The sequence below is a fragment of the Dermacentor silvarum genome, chromosome 3, assembly GCF_013339745.2.
Source record: "Dermacentor silvarum isolate Dsil-2018 chromosome 3, BIME_Dsil_1.4, whole genome shotgun sequence".
Classification (NCBI taxonomy): Eukaryota; Metazoa; Arthropoda; class Arachnida; order Ixodida; family Ixodidae; genus Dermacentor; species Dermacentor silvarum.
The window spans coordinates 29,501,700-29,523,790 of record NC_051156.1 but is presented as its reverse complement, the minus strand read 5'-3'; positions in this window follow the sequence as shown (position 1 = coordinate 29,523,790).

The following is a 22,091-nucleotide window of genomic DNA, read 5'->3' as shown; positions in this document are numbered from 1 at the left end:
ATCCAGTGCATCTCATTACACAGAAACATTCATGAGGTTCAAAGAACGTGCAGAGCGACAGCCCGTTAATCGGAAATGTGCTCGAAATGAAGATTACATCCGCCCGTTTAGTTTAGCTGAATTTAAAACTGCTCTCGCTTGTTGCAACACCTCAGTACCAGGTGCTGACCGTATCATGTATGATATGATCAAGCACCTACACCCTGAAACACAAAAGACCCTCCTCTCTCTTTTAGGGGCGAAGCTCCTTATAGCGGCACCCGTTCCGTCCCCGTCGTCGTAGTAGTAGTGTGTAACCAGTCTGAGAAAAATTAGAAATAAAATTCCGAAGTTGTGTCCGTAGCGTGGAATCGAACCAGGGACCTCTCGCTTCCGAGCGCGCGGCGTTAGCCCACTACGCCACGAAGCGGACATGGACACACGCACCACGATGGCAATAAATACCCAACATTAACGAAAGGCCGCGTTTCTAGCGCGTTTCTAACGCGTTTGAGCTAGCGCGTTACGGCCCGTGTAAGAAGCTGGTGTAAGACGCTGTGGCCTCTCCGCCTTACCTTCAAAGCGTTTAGAACGCGCTGCCCAAAGCGGTGGCAAGTCAAGTTCAAGTCGAGGAGCGTTTATGAATACGGGGGGTATACTCTCTCAGCAGTCATGTGATGGCGTCGGCAAACGCGGTGCACGTTCCGGCATGTGTAAATGGCTGCGTAAGACGCTGTGGCCGCTCCCCCTTACTAGAGAGTACTGCACGTTTCTAACGCGTTTGTGCTAGCGTCCCCTTAAGCGCGAGATCCGATGATTCCCTCCGGAGCTTCGCCCACTCATCATCATTCACCCCGTGGATATGCTGTGATTTTATTTAATGTCATGTGGGCTGCTGGGTACATTCCATCTTCTTGGAAAGAAGCTATAATAAATTCTATAATATAATATAATAAATTCTATAATAAAGAAGCTATCTTAAACAAGGCAAGGACCCGTCCTTGCCTAGTAGTTACAGACCCATTGCCTTGACAAGCTGTCTGTGTAAGCTCTTCGAAAAGATGATTAACCGGCGCCTTGTCTATCTCCTAGAAAGCAACGGAATACTAGATCCGTACCAGTGTGGCTTCCGAGAAGGTAGGTCGACTACAGACCACCTTGTCCGTATTGAGGGGATTATAAGGGATGCCTTCATACACAAACAGTTTTTTCTATCTGTATTTCTTGACTTAGAGAAAGCGTATGACACCACACGGCGCTTCGGTATTATCCGAGACCTATCGCTATGGGTGTGCGCGGCAATATGTTGAGTACTATCGAAAGCTACCTTTCTAACCGCATCTTTCGTGTAAGGGTGGGCCGGGCATTGTCGAGGTCTTTCACCCAGGAAACTGGTGTCCCGCAAGGCGGTGTGCTTAGCTGCACACTGTTTATTGTTAAAATGAACTCTCTACGCACGGCTATTCCACGAACGATGTTCTACTCTGTATATGTAGATGATGTCCAGATTGGTTTTAAATCGTGCAACTTTGCCGTCTGCGAACGACATGTCCAGCATGGCTTAAATAAAGTGGCTAAATGGGCTGATGAAAACGGTTTTAGGTTGAGCCCACAAAAAAGCACATGCGTCATTTTCACTAATAAGAGAGGAATAGTACGAGACCCTTCTATTGAGCTCTCTGGTACCACATTACCTGTAAGCAAAGAGCACAAGTTTCTCGGCATCATACTGGACTCGAAACTCACATTTGTCCCACACATCAAATATTTGAAGGCTAAGTGCCTGAAAACAATGAACTTATTGAAGCTGCTGTCACGTACAACATGGGGCAGTGACACGAAATGCATTTTAAATTTGTATAGGTGCCTTGTCGGCTCACGACTTGACTACGGCGCGATAGTCTATCAGTCTGCTGCACCCAGTGCTTTAAAGATGTTGGATCCTGTTCACAATTTAGGAATCCGCCTCGCGACTGGAGCCTTCAGGACAAGCCCCGTACAAAGCCTTTATGTGGAAGCAAACGTGTGGTCGCTCTACCTTCAGAGGACTTATGCCAGTTTTACATATTTCCTTAAAACAAATTCAAACCGTACACATCCTACCTATTTTACCATAAACGATACCACATGTGCCACACTATTTAATAATCGACCGACAGCGAAGCAGCCCTTTTCGCTACGTGTGAGAAAGCTCAGTGAAGAAATGGGTGCTTCACTACTTGAACATTGCCTAATGCCTCCAGCGAAGCTGCTACCGCCGTGGCAGTGGGTGCTGGTTGAATGTGACACATCGTTTATTGAAGTCACAAAACAGGCGCCAGATGCACACATTCAAATGCACTTTTTAGAACTAAAGTCGAAGTACTCTTGCCCTGAATTTTACACAGATGCGTCAAAGTCACATGCTGGCGTTTCCTATGCGGCAGTCGGTCCGTCCTTCTCAGAATCCGATGTACTTTATCCCCAAGCAAGTATCTTTACGGCCGAAGCCTATGCAGTACTATCGGCAGTGAAACACATTGATAGATTGAAACTCCAAAAGGCTGTAATATTTACCGACTGTTTAAGCGTTGTTAAAGCGTTAATGATGCCGCAAAAACATAAACACCCTGTAATTATCAACCTCTACTCACTGATCTGCTCTCCTTATGCATCTAAACAACAAATCATAATATGCTGGGTGCCTGGGCATAGAGACATTGAGGGTAATGTTCTTGCCGACCAAATGGCCAAATCAATAACATCGCACGCTATTAATCCTACAGCTGCTGTCCCTGTAACAGATTTGAAACCTTTCTTGCGTAAGAAACTGCGAAGCCACTGGCAACGCTTGTGGGATGCGGAAACAAATAATAAGCTTCACTTGATAAAGCCACAGTTAGGTTTCTGGCCCTCTGCATCGAAAACACGGCGAACTGATGTCCTATTCTGTCGTCTCAGAATAGGACATTCTGAGACGACAGAATAGGACATACATATGCTACTCACAACTTTCTATTGAGTGGTAATGATCCTCCAACCTGTGGTAGATGTGGCGAGAGGCTCACCGTCCTCCACGTCCTCTTGGAGTGTCGGGAAGCCGAAAGAGAAAGAAAGAAACATTTGCCGCTAGCATATCGCTATTGTATCCCTCTCCATTCTGCTATGTTTCTCGGTAAAGAAACGCTTTTTGACACCAACGCAGTCCTCGCATTCTTGAAAGATGTTGTGCTACATGTTATTACCCAATAAGTTCATAGCGCATCCTCTCTCGAGAGGATGTTGCTGTGATAGTTTTGTATAGCACATGCCTCCAGGCCCTTGTGTTTCAAGAGCTCTGTTTAGGCACTTGTGTTTCTGGCTAATTTTCGCATCTTTAATATTTTGTAAGTCGTATCATTCCTTCGCAATGCATTGTTCATGTCCATAGTACACATAATTAGTCATTGCCATAATCTTATTACGTATAGATTTTACGCACTTTACAGCGACTGTTTTTAGGTCCATTTACAGCCATGTCACATCTAATGTTCATATAGTCCACTATTCATGCACCACTAACAAGCCATTACCATCGTCTTGGCACTCTTTGGCCACATCTGGCCCTTGCGCCAATAAACCACAATAATCATCATCATCCGAATAGCTCTCTACCAATTTGCTATCGCAATTGATGCTTCGCCTTTCGGGCGAAACTGCGACATTTTATTATCTTGTATGGGCTCCCAGTCGGCACCTGCGCAGATTGTCTCAGGGTTGATGGTGGCGTGCTGACGGCAGATTGCGCAGACAGCAACACGCCTGGCACTTGATGATCAAACTCGGTGGTGATGTCTTCAGAAATGGCGTAGATTCCCAGCAGCAGAACTGTCGTTTTTCCAGGTTCCCGGCCGCAGGAGTGCTCAGTAAGGTGAAGTACGATCTGCAACAGGAGCAGTTTCGCCGTTAACGATGTAGACACGTTGCTGCCGCCGCTGCCAAGTAGCCGAACGATCCAAATGCTCGCGTTCTATCTTGTATGGGCTCCCAGTCGGCGCCTGCGCAGATTGTCTCAGGGTTGACGGTAGCGCGCTGACGGCAGATTGCGCTGACGGTAGCACGCCTGGCACTTGATGACCAAACTCGGTGGTGATGGCTTCAGAAATGGCGTAGGTTCCCAGCAGCAGAACTGTCGCTTTTCCAGGTTCCCGGCCGCAGGAGTGCTCAGTAAGGTGAAGTACGATCTGAAACAGGAGCAGTTTCGCCGTTAACGATGTAGACACGTTGCTGCCGCCGCTGCCAAGTAGCCGAACGATCCAAATGCTCGCGTTCTATCTTGTATGGGCTCCCATTCGGCGCCTGTGCAGATTGTCTCAGGGTTGACGGTAGCGCGCTGACGGCATATTGCGCTGATGGTAGCACGCCTGGCACTTGATGACCAAACTCGGTGGTGATGGCTTCAGCAATGGCGTAGGTTCCCAGCAGCAGAACTGCCGTTTTTCCAGGTTCCCGGCCGCAGGAGTGCTCAGTAAGGTGAAGGACGATTTGAAACAGGAGCAGTTTCGCCGTTAACGATGTACACACGTTGCTGCCGCCGCTGCCGAAGTAGCCGAGCGATCCAAATGCTCGCGTTTTATCTTGTATGGGCTCCCAGTCGGCGCCTGCGCAGATTGTCTCAGGGTTGACGTTAGCACGCTGACGGCAGATTGCGCTGACGGTAGCACGCCTGGCACTTGATGACCAAACTCGGTGGTGATGGCTTCAGAAATGGCGTAGGTTTCTACCAGCAGAACTGTCGCTTTTCCAGGTTCCCGGCCGCAGGAGTGCTCAGTAAGGTGAAGTACGATCTGAAACAGGAGCAGTTTCACCGTTAACGATGTACACACGTTGCTGCCGCCGCTGCCAAGTAGCTGAACGATCCAAATGCTCGCGTTTATCTTGTATGGGCTCCCATTCGGCGCCTGCGCAGATTGTCTCAGGGTTGACGTTAGCGCGCTGACGGCAGATTGCGCTGACGGTAGCACGCCTGGCACTTGATGACCAAACTCGGTGGTGATGGCTTCAGAAATGGCGTAGGTTCCCACCAGCAGAACTGTCGCTTTTCCAGGTTCCCGGCCGCAGGAGTGCTCAGTAAGGTGAAGTACGATCTGAAACAGGAGCAGTTTCGCCGTTAACGATGTAGACACGTTGCTGCCGCCGCTGCCAAGTAGCCGAACGATCCAAATGCTCGCGTTTTATCTTCTATGGGCTCCCAGTCGGCGCTTGCGCAGATTGTCTCAGGGTTGACGGTAGCGCGCTGACGTCAGATTGCGCAGACGGTAGCACGCCTGGCACTTGATGACCAAACTCGGTGGTGATGTCTTCAGAAATGGCGTAGTTTCCCAGAAGCAGAACTGTCACTTTTCCAGACTCCCGGCCGCCGGAGTGCTCAGTAAGGTGAAGCACGATCTGAAACAGGAGCAGTTTCGCCGTTAATGATGTAGACACGTTGCTGCCGCCACTGCCAAGTAGCCGAGCGATCCAAATGCTCAGCGTTCTATCTTGTATGGGCTCCCATTCGGCGCCTGCGCAGATTGTCTCAGGGTTGACGGTAGCGCGCTGACGGCAGATTGCGCAGACAGCAGCACGCCTGGCACTTGATGACCAAACTCGGTGGTGATGGCTTCAGAAATGGCGTAGGTTCCCAGCAGCAGAACTGTCGTTTTTCGAGACTCCCGGCCGCAGGAGTGCTCAGTAAGGTGAAGTACGATCTGAAACAGGAGCAGTTTCGCCGTTAATGATGTAGACACGTTGCTGCCGCCACTGCCAAGTAGCCGAGCGATCCAAATGCTCGCGTTCTATCTTGTATGGGCTCCCATTCGGCGCCTGCGCAGATTGTCTCAGGGTTGACTGTAGCGCGCTGACGGCAGATTGCGCTGATGGTAGCACGCCTGGCACTTGATGACCAAACTCGGTGGTGATGTCTTCAGAAATGGCGTAGGTTCCCAGAAGCAGAACTGTCGCTTTTCCAGGCTTCCGGCCGCAGGAGTGCTCAGTAAGGTGAAGCACGATCTGAAACAGGAGCAGTTTCGCCGTTAACGATGTACACACGTTGCTGCCGCCGCTGCCAAGTAGCTGAACGATCCAAATGCTCGCGTTTTATCTTGTATGGGCTCCCAGTCGGCGCGTGCGCAGATTGTCTCAGGGTTAACGTTAGCGCGCTGACGGCAGATTGCGCAGACGGTAGCACGCCTGGCACTTGATGACCAAACTCGGTGGTGATGGCTTCAGAAATGGCGTAGGTTCCCACCAGCAGAACTGTCGCTTTTCCAGGTTCCCGGCCGCAGGAGTGCTCAGTAAGGTGAAGTACGATCTGAAACAGGAGCAGTTTCACCGTTAACGATGTACACACGTTGCTGCCGCCGCTGCCAAGTAGCTGAACGATCCAAATGCTCGCGTTTTATCTTGTATGGGCTCCCAGTCGGCGCCTGCGCAGATTGTCTCAGGGTTGACGTTAGCGCGCTGACGGCAGATTGCGCTGACGGTAGCACGCCTGGCACTTGATGACCAAACTCGGTGGTGATGGCTTCAGAAATGGCGTAGGTTCCCACCAGCAGAACTGTCGCTTTTCCAGGTTCCCGGCCGCAGGAGTGCTCAGTAAGGTGAAGTACGATCTGAAACAGGAGCAGTTTCGCCGTTAACGATGTAGACACGTTGCTGCCGCCGCTGCCAAGTAGCCGAACGATCCAAATGCTCGCGTTTTATCTTGTATGGGCTCCCAGTCGGCGCCTGCGCAGATTGTCTCAGGGTTGACGGTAGCGCGCTGACGTCAGATTGCGCAGACGGTAGCACGCCTGGCACTTGATGACCAAACTCGGTGGTGATGTCTTCAGAAATGGCGTAGGTTCCCAGAAGCAGAACTGTCGCTTTTCCAGACTCCCGGCCGCAGGAGTGCTCAGTAAGGTGAAGCACGATCTGAAACAGGAGCAGTTTCGCCGTTAATGATGTAGACACGTTGCTGCCGCCACTGCCAAGTAGCCGAGCGATCCAAATGGTCGCGTTCTATCTTGTATGGGCTCCCATTCGGCGCCTGCGCAGATTGTCTCAGGGTTGACGGTAGCGCGCTGACGGCAGATTGCGCAGACAGCAGCACGCCTGGCACTTGATGACCAAACTCGGTGGTGATGGCTTCAGAAATGGCGTAGGTTCCCAGCAGCAGAACTGTCGTTTTTCGAGACTCCCGGCCGCAGGAGTGCTCAGTAAGGTGAAGTACGATCTGAAACAGGAGCAGTTTCGCCGTTAATGATGTAGACACGTTGCTGCCGCCACTGCCAAGTAGCCGAGCGATCCAAATGCTCGCGTTCTATCTTGTATGGGCTCCCATTCGGCGCCTGCGCAGATTGTCTTGTATGGGCTCCCAGTCGGCGCCTGCGCAGATTGTCTCAGGGTTGACGGTAGCGCGCTGACGGCAGATTGCGCTGATGGTAGCACGCCTGGCACTTGATGACCAAACTCGGTGGTGATGTCTTCAGAAATGGCGTAGGTTCCCAGAAGCAGAACTGTCGCTTTTCCAGACTTCCGGCCGCAGGAGTGCTCAGTAAGGTGAAGCACGATCTGAAACAGGAGCAGTTTCGCCGTTAATGATGTAGTCACGTTGCTGCCGCCACTGCCAAGTAGCCGAGCGATCCAAATGCTCGCGTTCTATCTTGTATGGGCTCCCATTCGGCGCCTGCGCAGATTGTCTAAGGGTTGACTGTAGCGCGCTGACGGCAGATTGCGCTGATGGTAGCACGCCTGGCACTTGATGACCAAACTCGGTGGTGATGTCTTCAGAAATGGCGTAGGTTCCCAGAAGCAGAACTGTCGCTCTTCCAGACTCCCGGCCGCAGGAGTACTCAGTAAGGTGAAGCACGATCTGAAACAGGAGCAGTTTCGCCGTTAATGATGTAGACACATTGCTGCCGCCACTGCCAAGTAGCCGTGCGATCCAAATGCTCGCGTTCTATCTTGTATGGGCTCCCATTCGGCGCCTGCGCAGATTGTCTCAGGGTTGACTGTAGCGCGCTGACGGCAGATTGCGCTGATGGTAGCACGCCTGGCACTTGATGACCAAACTCGGTGGTGATGTCTTCAGAAATGGCGTAGGTTCCCAGAAGCAGAACTGTCGCTTTTCCAGACTCCCGGCCGCAGGAGTGCTCAGTAAGGTGAAGCACGATCTGAAACAGGAGCAGTTTCGCCGTTAATGATGTAGACACGTTGCTGCCGCCACTGCCAAGTAGCCGAGCGATCCAAATGCTCGCGTTCTATCTTGTATGGGCTCCCATTCGGCGCCTGCGCAGATTGTCTCAGGGTTGACGGTAGCGCGCTGACGGCAGATTGCGCAGACAGCAGCACGCCTGGCACTTGATGACCAAACTCGGTGGTGATGGCTTCAGAAATGGCGTAGGTTCCCAGCAGCAGAACTGTCGTTTTTCGAGACTCCCGGCCGCAGGAGTGCTCAGTAAGGTGAAGTACGATCTGAAACAGGAGCAGTTTCGCCGTTAATGATGTAGACACGTTGCTGCCGCCACTGCCAAGTAGCCGAGCGATCCAAATGCTCGCGTTCTATCTTGTATGGGCTCCCATTCGGCGCCTGCGCAGATTGTCTCAGGGTTGACGGTAGCGCGCTGACGGCAGATTGCGCAGACGGTAGCACGCCTGGCACTTGATGACCAAACTCGGTGGTGATGGCTTCAGAAATGGCGTAGGTTCCCAGCAGCAGAACTGTCGCTTTTCCAGACTCCCGGCCGCAGGAGTGCTCAGTAAGGTGAAGTACGATCTGAAACAGGAGCAGTTTCGCCGTTAATGATGTAGACACGTTGCTGCCGCCACTGCCAAGTAGCCGAGCGATCCAAATGCTCGCGTTCTATCTTGTATGGGCTCCCATTCGGCGCCTGCGCAGATTGTCTCAGGGTTGACGGTAGCGCGCTGACGGCAGATTGCGCAGACAGCAGCACGCCTGGCACTTGATGACCAAACTCGGTGGTGATGGCTTCAGAAATGGCGTAGGTTCCCAGCAGCAGAACTGTCGTTTTTCCAGACTCCCGGCCGCAGGAGTGCTCAGTAAGGTGAAGTACGATCTGAAACAGGAGCAGTTTCGCCGTTAATGATGTAGACACGTTGCTGCCGCCACTGCCAAGTAGCCGAGCGATCCAAATGCTCGCGTTCTATCTTGTATGGGCTCCCATTCGGCGCCTGCGCAGATTGTCTCAGGGTTGACGGTAGCGCGCTGACGGCAGATTGCGCAGACGGTAGCACGCCTGGCACTTGATGACCAAACTCGGTGGTGATGGCTTCAGAAATGGCGTAGGTTCCCAGCAGCAGAACTGTCGCTTTTCCAGACTCCCGGCCGCAGGAGTGCTCAGTAAGGTGAAGCACGATCTGAAACAGGAGCAGTTTCGCCGTTAATGATGTAGACACGTTGCTGCCGCCACTGCCAAGTAGCCGAGCGATCCAAATGCTCGCGTTCTATCTTGTATGGGCTCCCATTCGGCGCCTGCGCAGATTGTCTCAGGGTTGACGGTAGCGCGCTGACGGCAGATTGCGCAGACGGTAGCACGCCTGGCACTTGATGACCAAACTCGGTGGTGATGTCTTCAGAAATGGCGTAGGTTCCCAGAAGCAGAACTGTCGCTTTTCCAGACTCCCGGCCGCAGGAGTGCTCAGTAAGGTGAAGTACGATCTGAAACAGGAGCAGTTTCGCCGTTAATGATGTAGACACGTTGCTGCCGCCACTGCCAAGTAGCCGAGCGATCCAAATGCTCGCGTTCTATCTTGTATGGGCTCCCATTCGGCGCCTGCGCAGATTGTCTCAGGGTTGACTGTAGCGCGCTGACGGCAGATTGCGCTGACGGTAGCACGCCTGGCACTTGATGACCAAACTCGGTGGTGATGTCTTCAGAAATGGCGTAGGTTCCCAGAAGCAGAACTGTCGCTTTTTCCAGACTCCCGGCCGCAGGAGTGCTCAGTAAGGTGAAGCACGATCTGAAACAGGAGCAGTTTCGCCGTTAATGATGTAGACACGTTGCTGCCGCCACTGCCAAGTAGCCGAGCGATCCAAATGCTCGCGTTCTATCTTGTATGGGCTCCCATTCGGCGCCTGCGCAGATTGTCTCAGGGTTGACGGTAGCGCGCTGACGGCAGATTGCGCAGACGGTAGCACGCCTGGCACTTGATGACCAAACTCGGTGGTGATGGCTTCAGAAATGGCGTAGGTTCCCAGCAGCAGAACTGTCGCTTTTCCAGACTCCCGGCCGCAGGAGTGCTCAGTAAGGTGAAGTACGATCTGAAACAGGAGCAGTTTCGCCGTTAATGATGTAGACACGTTGCTGCCGCCACTGCCAAGTAGCCGAGCGATCCAAATGCTCGCGTTCTATCTTGTATGGGCTCCCATTCGGCGCCTGCGCAGATTGTCTCAGGGTTGACGGTAGCGCGCTGACGGCAGATTGCGCAGACAGCAGCACGCCTGGCACTTGATGACCAAACTCGGTGGTGATGGCTTCAGAAATGGCGTAGGTTCCCAGCAGCAGAACTGTCGCTTTTCCAGACTTCCCGGCCGCAGGAGTGCTCAGTAAGGTGAAGTACGATCTGAAACAGGAGCAGTTTCGCCGTTAATGATGTAGACACGTTGCTGCCGCCACTGCCAAGTAGCCGAGCGATCCAAATGCTCGCGTTCTATCTTGTATGGGCTCCCATTCGGCGCCTGCGCAGATTGTCTCAGGGTTGACGGTAGCGCGCTGACGGCAGATTGCGCAGACGGTAGCACGCCTGGCACTTGATGACCAAACTCGGTGGTGATGTCTTCAGAAATGGCGTAGGTTCCCAGAAGCAGAACTGTCGCTTTTCCAGACTCCCGGCCGCAGGAGTGCTCAGTAAGGTGAAGTACGATCTGAAACAGGAGCAGTTTCGCCGTTAATGATGTAGACACGTTGCTGCCGCCACTGCCAAGTAGCCGAGCGATCCAAATGCTCGCGTTCTATCTTGTATGGGCTCCCATTCGGCGCCTGCGCAGATTGTCTCAGGGTTGACGGTAGCGCGCTGACGGCAGATTGCGCAGACAGCAGCACGCCTGGCACTTGATGACCAAACTCGGTGGTGATGGCTTCAGAAATGGCGTAGGTTCCCAGCAGCAGAACTGTCGCTTTTCCAGACTCCCGGCCGCAGGAGTGCTCAGTAAGGTGAAGTACGATCTGAAACAGGAGCAGTTTCGCCGTTAATGATGTAGACACGTTGCTGCCGCCACTGCCAAGTAGCCGAGCGATCCAAATGCTCGCGTTCTATCTTGTATGGGCTCCCATTCGGCGCCTGCGCAGATTGTCTCAGGGTTGACGGTAGCGCGCTGACGGCAGATTGCGCAGACGGTAGCACGCCTGGCACTTGATGACCAAACTCGGTGGTGATGGCTTCAGAAATGGCGTAGGTTCCCAGCAGCAGAACTGTCGTTTTTCCAGACTCCCGGCCGCAGGAGTGCTCAGTAAGGTGAAGTACGATCTGAAACAGGAGCAGTTTCGCCGTTAATGATGTAGACACGTTGCTGCCGCCACTGCCAAGTAGCCGAGCGATCCAAATGCTCGCGTTCTATCTTGTATGGGCTCCCATTCGGCGCCTGCGCAGATTGTCTCAGGGTTGACGGTAGCGCGCTGACGGCAGATTGCGCAGACGGTAGCACGCCTGGCACTTGATGACCAAACTCGGTGGTGATGTCTTCAGAAATGGCGTAGGTTCCCAGAAGCAGAACTGTCGCTTTTCCAGACTCCCGGCCGCAGGAGTGCTCAGTAAGGTGAAGCACGATCTGAAACAGGAGCAGTTTCGCCGTTAATGATGTAGACACGTTGCTGCCGCCACTGCCAAGTAGCCGAGCGATCCAAATGCTCGCGTTCTATCTTGTATGGGCTCCCATTCGGCGCCTGCGCAGATTGTCTCAGGGTTGACGGTAGCGCGCTGACGGCAGATTGCGCAGACGGTAGCACGCCTGGCACTTGATGACCAAACTCGGTGGTGATGTCTTCAGAAATGGCGTAGGTTCCCAGAAGCAGAACTGTCGCTTTTCCAGACTCCCGGCCGCAGGAGTGCTCAGTAAGGTGAAGTACGATCTGAAACAGGAGCAGTTTCGCCGTTAATGATGTAGACACGTTGCTGCCGCCACTGCCAAGTAGCCGAGCGATCCAAATGCTCGCGTTCTATCTTGTATGGGCTCCCATTCGGCGCCTGCGCAGATTGTCTCAGGGTTGACGGTAGCGCGCTGACGGCAGATTGCGCAGACGGTAGCACGCCTGGCACTTGATGACCAAACTCGGTGGTGATGGCTTCAGAAATGGCGTAGGTTCCCAGCAGCAGAACTGTCGTTTTTCCAGACTCCCGGCCGCAGGAGTGCTCAGTAAGGTGAAGTACGATCTGAAACAGGAGCAGTTTCGCCGTTAATGATGTAGACACGTTGCTGCCGCCACTGCCAAGTAGCCGAGCGATCCAAATGCTCGCGTTCTATCTTGTATGGGCTCCCATTCGGCGCCTGCGCAGATTGTCTCAGGGTTGACGGTAGCGCGCTGACGGCAGATTGCGCAGACGGTAGCACGCCTGGCACTTGATGACCAAACTCGGTGGTGATGTCTTCAGAAATGGCGTAGGTTCCCAGCAGCAGAACTGTCGCTTTTCCAGACTCCCGGCCGCAGGAGTGCTCAGTAAGGTGAAGTACGATCTGAAACAGGAGCAGTTTCGCCGTTAATGATGTAGACACGTTGCTGCCGCCACTGCCAAGTAGCCGAGCGATCCAAATGCTCGCGTTCTATCTTGTATGGGCTCCCATTCGGCGCCTGCGCAGATTGTCTCAGGGTTGACGGTAGCGCGCTGACGGCAGATTGCGCAGACGGTAGCACGCCTGGCACTTGATGACCAAACTCGGTGGTGATGGCTTCAGAAATGGCGTAGGTTCCCAGCAGCAGAACTGTCGCTTTTCCAGACTCCCGGCCGCAGGAGTGCTCAGTAAGGTGAAGTACGATCTGAAACAGGAGCAGTTTCGCCGTTAATGATGTAGACACGTTGCTGCCGCCACTGCCAAGTAGCCGAGCGATCCAAATGCTCGCGTTCTATCTTGTATGGGCTCCCATTCGGCGCCTGCGCAGATTGTCTCAGGGTTGACGGTAGCGCGCTGACGGCAGATTGCGCAGACGGTAGCACGCCTGGCACTTGATGACCAAACTCGGTGGTGATGGCTTCAGAAATGGCGTAGGTTCCCAGCAGCAGAACTGTCGCTTTTTCCAGACTCCCGGCCGCAGGAGTGCTCAGTAAGGTGAAGTACGATCTGAAACAGGAGCAGTTTCGCCGTTAATGATGTAGACACGTTGCTGCCGCCACTGCCAAGTAGCCGAGCGATCCAAATGCTCGCGTTCTATCTTGTATGGGCTCCCATTCGGCGCCTGCGCAGATTGTCTCAGGGTTGACGGTAGCGCGCTGACGGCAGATTGCGCAGACGGTAGCACGCCTGGCACTTGATGACCAAACTCGGTGGTGATGGCTTCAGAAATGGCGTAGGTTCCCAGCAGCAGAACTGTCGCTTTTCCAGACTCCCGGCCGCAGGAGTGCTCAGTAAGGTGAAGTACGATCTGAAACAGGAGCAGTTTCGCCGTTAATGATGTAGACACGTTGCTGCCGCCACTGCCAAGTAGCCGAGCGATCCAAATGCTCGCGTTCTATCTTGTATGGGCTCCCATTCGGCGCCTGCGCAGATTGTCTCAGGGTTGACGGTAGCGCGCTGACGGCAGATTGCGCAGACGGTAGCACGCCTGGCACTTGATGACCAAACTCGGTGGTGATGGCTTCAGAAATGGCGTAGGTTCCCAGCAGCAGAACTGTCGCTTTTCCAGACTCCCGGCCGCAGGAGTGCTCAGTAAGGTGAAGTACGATCTGAAACAGGAGCAGTTTCGCCGTTAATGATGTAGACACGTTGCTGCCGCCACTGCCAAGTAGCCGAGCGATCCAAATGCTCGCGTTCTATCTTGTATGGGCTCCCATTCGGCGCCTGCGCAGATTGTCTCAGGGTTGACGGTAGCGCGCTGACGGCAGATTGCGCAGACGGTAGCACGCCTGGCACTTGATGACCAAACTCGGTGGTGATGGCTTCAGAAATGGCGTAGGTTCCCAGCAGCAGAACTGTCGCTTTTCCAGACTCCCGGCCGCAGGAGTGCTCAGTAAGGTGAAGTACGATCTGAAACAGGAGCAGTTTCGCCGTTAATGATGTAGACACGTTGCTGCCGCCACTGCCAAGTAGCCGAGCGATCCAAATGCTCGCGTTCTATCTTGTATGGGCTCCCATTCGGCGCCTGCGCAGATTGTCTCAGGGTTGACGGTAGCGCGCTGACGGCAGATTGCGCAGACGGTAGCACGCCTGGCACTTGATGACCAAACTCGGTGGTGATGTCTTCAGAAATGGCGTAGGTTCCCAGCAGCAGAACTGTCGTTTTTTCCAGACTCCCGGCCGCAGGAGTGCTCAGTAAGGTGAAGTACGATCTGAAACAGGAGCAGTTTCGCCGTTAATGATGTAGACACGTTGCTGCCGCCACTGCCAAGTAGCCGAGCGATCCAAATGCTCGCGTTCTATCTTGTATGGGCTCCCATTCGGCGCCTGCGCAGATTGTCTCAGGGTTGACGGTAGCGCGCTGACGGCAGATTGCGCAGACGGTAGCACGCCTGGCACTTGATGACCAAACTCGGTGGTGATGGCTTCAGAAATGGCGTAGGTTCCCAGCAGCAGAACTGTCGTTTTTCCAGACTCCCGGCCGCAGGAGTGCTCAGTAAGGTGAAGTACGATCTGAAACAGGAGCAGTTTCGCCGTTAATGATGTAGACACGTTGCTGCCGCCACTGCCAAGTAGCCGAGCGATCCAAATGCTCGCGTTCTATCTTGTATGGGCTCCCATTCGGCGCCTGCGCAGATTGTCTCAGGGTTGACGGTAGCGCGCTGACGGCAGATTGCGCAGACGGTAGCACGCCTGGCACTTGATGACCAAACTCGGTGGTGATGTCTTCAGAAATGGCGTAGGTTCCCAGCAGCAGAACTGTCGCTTTTCCAGACTCCCGGCCGCAGGAGTGCTCAGTAAGGTGAAGTACGATCTGAAACAGGAGCAGTTTCGCCGTTAATGATGTAGACACGTTGCTGCCGCCACTGCCAAGTAGCCGAGCGATCCAAATGCTCGCGTTCTATCTTGTATGGGCTCCCATTCGGCGCCTGCGCAGATTGTCTCAGGGTTGACGGTAGCGCGCTGACGGCAGATTGCGCAGACGGTAGCACGCCTGGCACTTGATGACCAAACTCGGTGGTGATGGCTTCAGAAATGGCGTAGGTTCCCAGCAGCAGAACTGTCCTTTTTCCAGACTCCCGGCCGCAGGAGTGCTCAGTAAGGTGAAGTACGATCTGAAACAGGAGCAGTTTCGCCGTTAATGATGTAGACACGTTGCTGCCGCCACTGCCAAGTAGCCGAGCGATCCAAATGCTCGCGTTCTATCTTGTATGGGCTCCCATTCGGCGCCTGCGCAGATTGTCTCAGGGTTGACGGTAGCGCGCTGACGGCAGATTGCGCAGACGGTAGCACGCCTGGCACTTGATGACCAAACTCGGTGGTGATGGCTTCAGAAATGGCGTAGGTTCCCAGCAGCAGAACTGTCGCTTTTTCCAGACTCCCGGCCGCAGGAGTGCTCAGTAAGGTGAAGTACGATCTGAAACAGGAGCAGTTTCGCCGTTAATGATGTAGACACGTTGCTGCCGCCACTGCCAAGTAGCCGAGCGATCCAAATGCTCGCGTTCTATCTTGTATGGGCTCCCATTCGGCGCCTGCGCAGATTGTCTCAGGGTTGACGGTAGCGCGCTGACGGCAGATTGCGCAGACGGTAGCACGCCTGGCACTTGATGACCAAACTCGGTGGTGATGGCTTCAGAAATGGCGTAGGTTCCCAGCAGCAGAACTGTCGCTTTTTCCAGACTCCCGGCCGCAGGAGTGCTCAGTAAGGTGAAGTACGATCTGAAACAGGAGCAGTTTCGCCGTTAATGATGTAGACACGTTGCTGCCGCCACTGCCAAGTAGCCGAGCGATCCAAATGCTCGCGTTCTATCTTGTATGGGCTCCCATTCGGCGCCTGCGCAGATTGTCTCAGGGTTGACGGTAGCGCGCTGACGGCAGATTGCGCAGACGGTAGCACGCCTGGCACTTGATGACCAAACTCGGTGGTGATGTCTTCAGAAATGGCGTAGGTTCCCAGCAGCAGAACTGTCGTTTTTTCCAGACTCCCGGCCGCAGGAGTGCTCAGTAAGGTGAAGTACGATCTGAAACAGGAGCAGTTTCGCCGTTAATGATGTAGACACGTTGCTGCCGCCACTGCCAAGTAGCCGAGCGATCCAAATGCTCGCGTTCTATCTTGTATGGGCTCCCATTCGGCGCCTGCGCAGATTGTCTCAGGGTTGACGGTAGCGCGCTGACGGCAGATTGCGCAGACGGTAGCACGCCTGGCACTTGATGACCAAACTCGGTGGTGATGGCTTCAGAAATGGCGTAGGTTCCCAGCAGCAGAACTGTCGTTTTTCCAGACTCCCGGCCGCAGGAGTGCTCAGTAAGGTGAAGTACGATCTGAAACAGGAGCAGTTTCGCCGTTAATGATGTAGACACGTTGCTGCCGCCACTGCCAAGTAGCCGAGCGATCCAAATGCTCGCGTTCTATCTTGTATGGGCTCCCATTCGGCGCCTGCGCAGATTGTCTCAGGGTTGACGGTAGCGCGCTGACGGCAGATTGCGCAGACGGTAGCACGCCTGGCACTTGATGACCAAACTCGGTGGTGATGGCTTCAGAAATGGCGTAGGTTCCCAGCAGCAGAACTGTCGCTTTTCCAGACTCCCGGCCGCAGGAGTGCTCAGTAAGGTGAAGTACGATCTGAAACAGGAGCAGTTTCGCCGTTAATGATGTAGACACGTTGCTGCCGCCACTGCCAAGTAGCCGAGCGATCCAAATGCTCGCGTTCTATCTTGTATGGGCTCCCATTCGGCGCCTGCGCAGATTGTCTCAGGGTTGACGGTAGCGCGCTGACGGCAGATTGCGCAGACGGTAGCACGCCTGGCACTTGATGACCAAACTCGGTGGTGATGGCTTCAGAAATGGCGTAGGTTCCCAGCAGCAGAACTGTCGCTTTTCCAGACTCCCGGCCGCAGGAGTGCTCAGTAAGGTGAAGTACGATCTGAAACAGGAGCAGTTTCGCCGTTAATGATGTAGACACGTTGCTGCCGCCACTGCCAAGTAGCCGAGCGATCCAAATGCTCGCGTTCTATCTTGTATGGGCTCCCATTCGGCGCCTGCGCAGATTGTCTCAGGGTTGACGGTAGCGCGCTGACGGCAGATTGCGCAGACGGTAGCACGCCTGGCACTTGATGACCAAACTCGGTGGTGATGGCTTCAGAAATGGCGTAGGTTCCCAGCAGCAGAACTGTCGTTTTTCCAGACTCCCGGCCGCAGGAGTGCTCAGTAAGGTGAAGTACGATCTGAAACAGGAGCAGTTTCGCCGTTAATGATGTAGACACGTTGCTGCCGCCACTGCCAAGTAGCCGAGCGATCCAAATGCTCGCGTTCTATCTTGTATGGGCTCCCATTCGGCGCCTGCGCAGATTGTCTCAGGGTTGACGGTAGCGCGCTGACGGCAGATTGCGCAGACGGTAGCACGCCTGGCACTTGATGACCAAACTCGGTGGTGATGGCTTCAGAAATGGCGTAGGTTCCCAGCAGCAGAACTGTCGTTTTTCCAGACTCCCGGCCGCAGGAGTGCTCAGTAAGGTGAAGTACGATCTGAAACAGGAGCAGTTTCGCCGTTAATGATGTAGACACGTTGCTGCCGCCACTGCCAAGTAGCCGAGCGATCCAAATGCTCGCGTTCTATCTTGTATGGGCTCCCATTCGGCGCCTGCGCAGATTGTCTCAGGGTTGACGGTAGCGCGCTGACGGCAGATTGCGCAGACGGTAGCACGCCTGGCACTTGATGACCAAACTCGGTGGTGATGGCTTCAGAAATGGCGTAGGTTCCCAGCAGCAGAACTGTCCTTTTTCCAGACTCCCGGCCGCAGGAGTGCTCAGTAAGGTGAAGTACGATCTGAAACAGGAGCAGTTTCGCCGTTAATGATGTAGACACGTTGCTGCCGCCACTGCCAAGTAGCCGAGCGATCCAAATGCTCGCGTTCTATCTTGTATGGGCTCCCATTCGGCGCCTGCGCAGATTGTCTCAGGGTTGACGGTAGCGCGCTGACGGCAGATTGCGCAGACGGTAGCACGCCTGGCACTTGATGACCAAACTCGGTGGTGATGTCTTCAGAAATGGCGTAGGTTCCCAGCAGCAGAACTGTCGTTTTTTCCAGACTCCCGGCCGCAGGAGTGCTCAGTAAGGTGAAGTACGATCTGAAACAGGAGCAGTTTCGCCGTTAATGATGTAGACACGTTGCTGCCGCCACTGCCAAGTAGCCGAGCGATCCAAATGCTCGCGTTCTATCTTGTATGGGCTCCCATTCGGCGCCTGCGCAGATTGTCTCAGGGTTGACGGTAGCGCGCTGACGGCAGATTGCGCAGACGGTAGCACGCCTGGCACTTGATGACCAAACTCGGTGGTGATGGCTTCAGAAATGGCGTAGGTTCCCAGCAGCAGAACTGTCGCTTTTTCCAGACTCCCGGCCGCAGGAGTGCTCAGTAAGGTGAAGTACGATCTGAAACAGGAGCAGTTTCGCCGTTAATGATGTAGACACGTTGCTGCCGCCACTGCCAAGTAGCCGAGCGATCCAAATGCTCGCGTTCTATCTTGTATGGGCTCCCATTCGGCGCCTGCGCAGATTGTCTCAGGGTTGACGGTAGCGCGCTGACGGCAGATTGCGCAGACGGTAGCACGCCTGGCACTTGATGACCAAACTCGGTGGTGATGGCTTCAGAAATGGCGTAGGTTCCCAGCAGCAGAACTGTCGCTTTTCCAGACTCCCGGCCGCAGGAGTGCTCAGTAAGGTGAAGTACGATCTGAAACAGGAGCAGTTTCGCCGTTAATGATGTAGACACGTTGCTGCCGCCACTGCCAAGTAGCCGAGCGATCCAAATGCTCGCGTTCTATCTTGTATGGGCTCCCATTCGGCGCCTGCGCAGATTGTCTCAGGGTTGACGGTAGCGCGCTGACGGCAGATTGCGCAGACGGTAGCACGCCTGGCACTTGATGACCAAACTCGGTGGTGATGGCTTCAGAAATGGCGTAGGTTCCCAGCAGCAGAACTGTCGCTTTTTCCAGACTCCCGGCCGCAGGAGTGCTCAGTAAGGTGAAGTACGATCTGAAACAGGAGCAGTTTCGCCGTTAATGATGTAGACACGTTGCTGCCGCCACTGCCAAGTAGCCGAGCGATCCAAATGCTCGCGTTCTATCTTGTATGGGCTCCCATTCGGCGCCTGCGCAGATTGTCTCAGGGTTGACGGTAGCGCGCTGACGGCAGATTGCGCAGACGGTAGCACGCCTGGCACTTGATGACCAAACTCGGTGGTGATGGCTTCAGAAATGGCGTAGGTTCCCAGCAGCAGAACTGTCGCTTTTTCCAGACTCCCGGCCGCAGGAGTGCTCAGTAAGGTGAAGTACGATCTGAAACAGGAGCAGTTTCGCCGTTAATGATGTAGACACGTTGCTGCCGCCACTGCCAAGTAGCCGAGCGATCCAAATGCTCGCGTTCTATCTTGTATGGGCTCCCATTCGGCGCCTGCGCAGATTGTCTCAGGGTTGACGGTAGCGCGCTGACGGCAGATTGCGCAGACGGTAGCACGCCTGGCACTTGATGACCAAACTCGGTGGTGATGGCTTCAGAAATGGCGTAGGTTCCCAGCAGCAGAACTGTCGCTTTTCCAGACTCCCGGCCGCAGGAGTGCTCAGTAAGGTGAAGTACGATCTGAAACAGGAGCAGTTTCGCCGTTAATGATGTAGACACGTTGCTGCCGCCACTGCCAAGTAGCCGAGCGATCCAAATGCTCGCGTTCTATCTTGTATGGGCTCCCATTCGGCGCCTGCGCAGATTGTCTCAGGGTTGACGGTAGCGCGCTGACGGCAGATTGCGCAGACGGTAGCACGCCTGGCACTTGATGACCAAACTCGGTGGTGATGTCTTCAGAAATGGCGTAGGTTCCCAGCAGCAGAACTGTCGCTTTTTCCAGGCTCCCGGCCGCAGGAGTGCTCAGTAAGGTGAAGTACGATCTGAAACAGGAGCAGTTTCGCCGTTAATGATGTAGACACGTTGCTGCCGCCACTGCCAAGTAGCCGAGCGATCCAAATGCTCGCGTTCTATCTTGTATGGGCTCCCATTCGGCGCCTGCGCAGATTGTCTCAGGGTTGACGGTAGCGCGCTGACGGCAGATTGCGCAGACGGTAGCACGCCTGGCACTTGATGACCAAACTCGGTGGTGATGGCTTCAGAAATGGCGTAGGTTCCCAGCAGCAGAACTGTCGTTTTTCCAGACTCCCGGCCGCAGGAGTGCTCAGTAAGGTGAAGTACGATCTGAAACAGGAGCAGTTTCGCCGTTAATGATGTAGACACGTTGCTGCCGCCACTGCCAAGTAGCCGAGCGATCCAAATGCTCGCGTTCTATCTTGTATGGGCTCCCATTCGGCGCCTGCGCAGATTGTCTCAGGGTTGACGGTAGCGCGCTGACGGCAGATTGCGCAGACGGTAGCACGCCTGGCACTTGATGACCAAACTCGGTGGTGATGTCTTCAGAAATGGCGTAGGTTCCCAGCAGCAGAACTGTCGCTTTTCCAGACTCCCGGCCGCAGGAGTGCTCAGTAAGGTGAAGTACGATCTGAAACAGGAGCAGTTTCGCCGTTAATGATGTAGACACGTTGCTGCCGCCACTGCCAAGTAGCCGAGCGATCCAAATGCTCGCGTTCTATCTTGTATGGGCTCCCATTCGGCGCCTGCGCAGATTGTCTCAGGGTTGACGGTAGCGCGCTGACGGCAGATTGCGCAGACGGTAGCACGCCTGGCACTTGATGACCAAACTCGGTGGTGATGTCTTCAGAAATGGCGTAGGTTCCCAGCAGCAGAACTGTCGCTTTTCCAGACTCCCGGCCGCAGGAGTGCTCAGTAAGGTGAAGTACGATCTGAAACAGGAGCAGTTTCGCCGTTAATGATGTAGACACGTTGCTGCCGCCACTGCCAAGTAGCCGAGCGATCCAAATGCTCGCGTTCTATCTTGTATGGGCTCCCATTCGGCGCCTGCGCAGATTGTCTCAGGGTTGACGGTAGCGCGCTGACGGCAGATTGCGCAGACGGTAGCACGCCTGGCACTTGATGACCAAACTCGGTGGTGATGGCTTCAGAAATGGCGTAGGTTCCCAGCAGCAGAACTGTCGCTTTTCCAGACTCCCGGCCGCAGGAGTGCTCAGTAAGGTGAAGTACGATCTGAAACAGGAGCAGTTTCGCCGTTAATGATGTAGACACGTTGCTGCCGCCACTGCCAAGTAGCCGAGCGATCCAAATGCTCGCGTTCTATCTTGTATGGGCTCCCATTCGGCGCCTGCGCAGATTGTCTCAGGGTTGACGGTAGCGCGCTGACGGCAGATTGCGCAGACGGTAGCACGCCTGGCACTTGATGACCAAACTCGGTGGTGATGTCTTCAGAAATGGCGTAGGTTCCCAGCAGCAGAACTGTCGTTTTTTCCAGACTCCCGGCCGCAGGAGTGCTCAGTAAGGTGAAGTACGATCTGAAACAGGAGCAGTTTCGCCGTTAATGATGTAGACACGTTGCTGCCGCCACTGCCAAGTAGCCGAGCGATCCAAATGCTCGCGTTCTATCTTGTATGGGCTCCCATTCGGCGCCTGCGCAGATTGTCTCAGGGTTGACGGTAGCGCGCTGACGGCAGATTGCGCAGACGGTAGCACGCCTGGCACTTGATGACCAAACTCGGTGGTGATGGCTTCAGAAATGGCGTAGGTTCCCAGCAGCAGAACTGTCGCTTTTCCAGACTCCCGGCCGCAGGAGTGCTCAGTAAGGTGAAGTACGATCTGAAACAGGAGCAGTTTCGCCGTTAATGATGTAGACACGTTGCTGCCGCCACTGCCAAGTAGCCGAGCGATCCAAATGCTCGCGTTCTATCTTGTATGG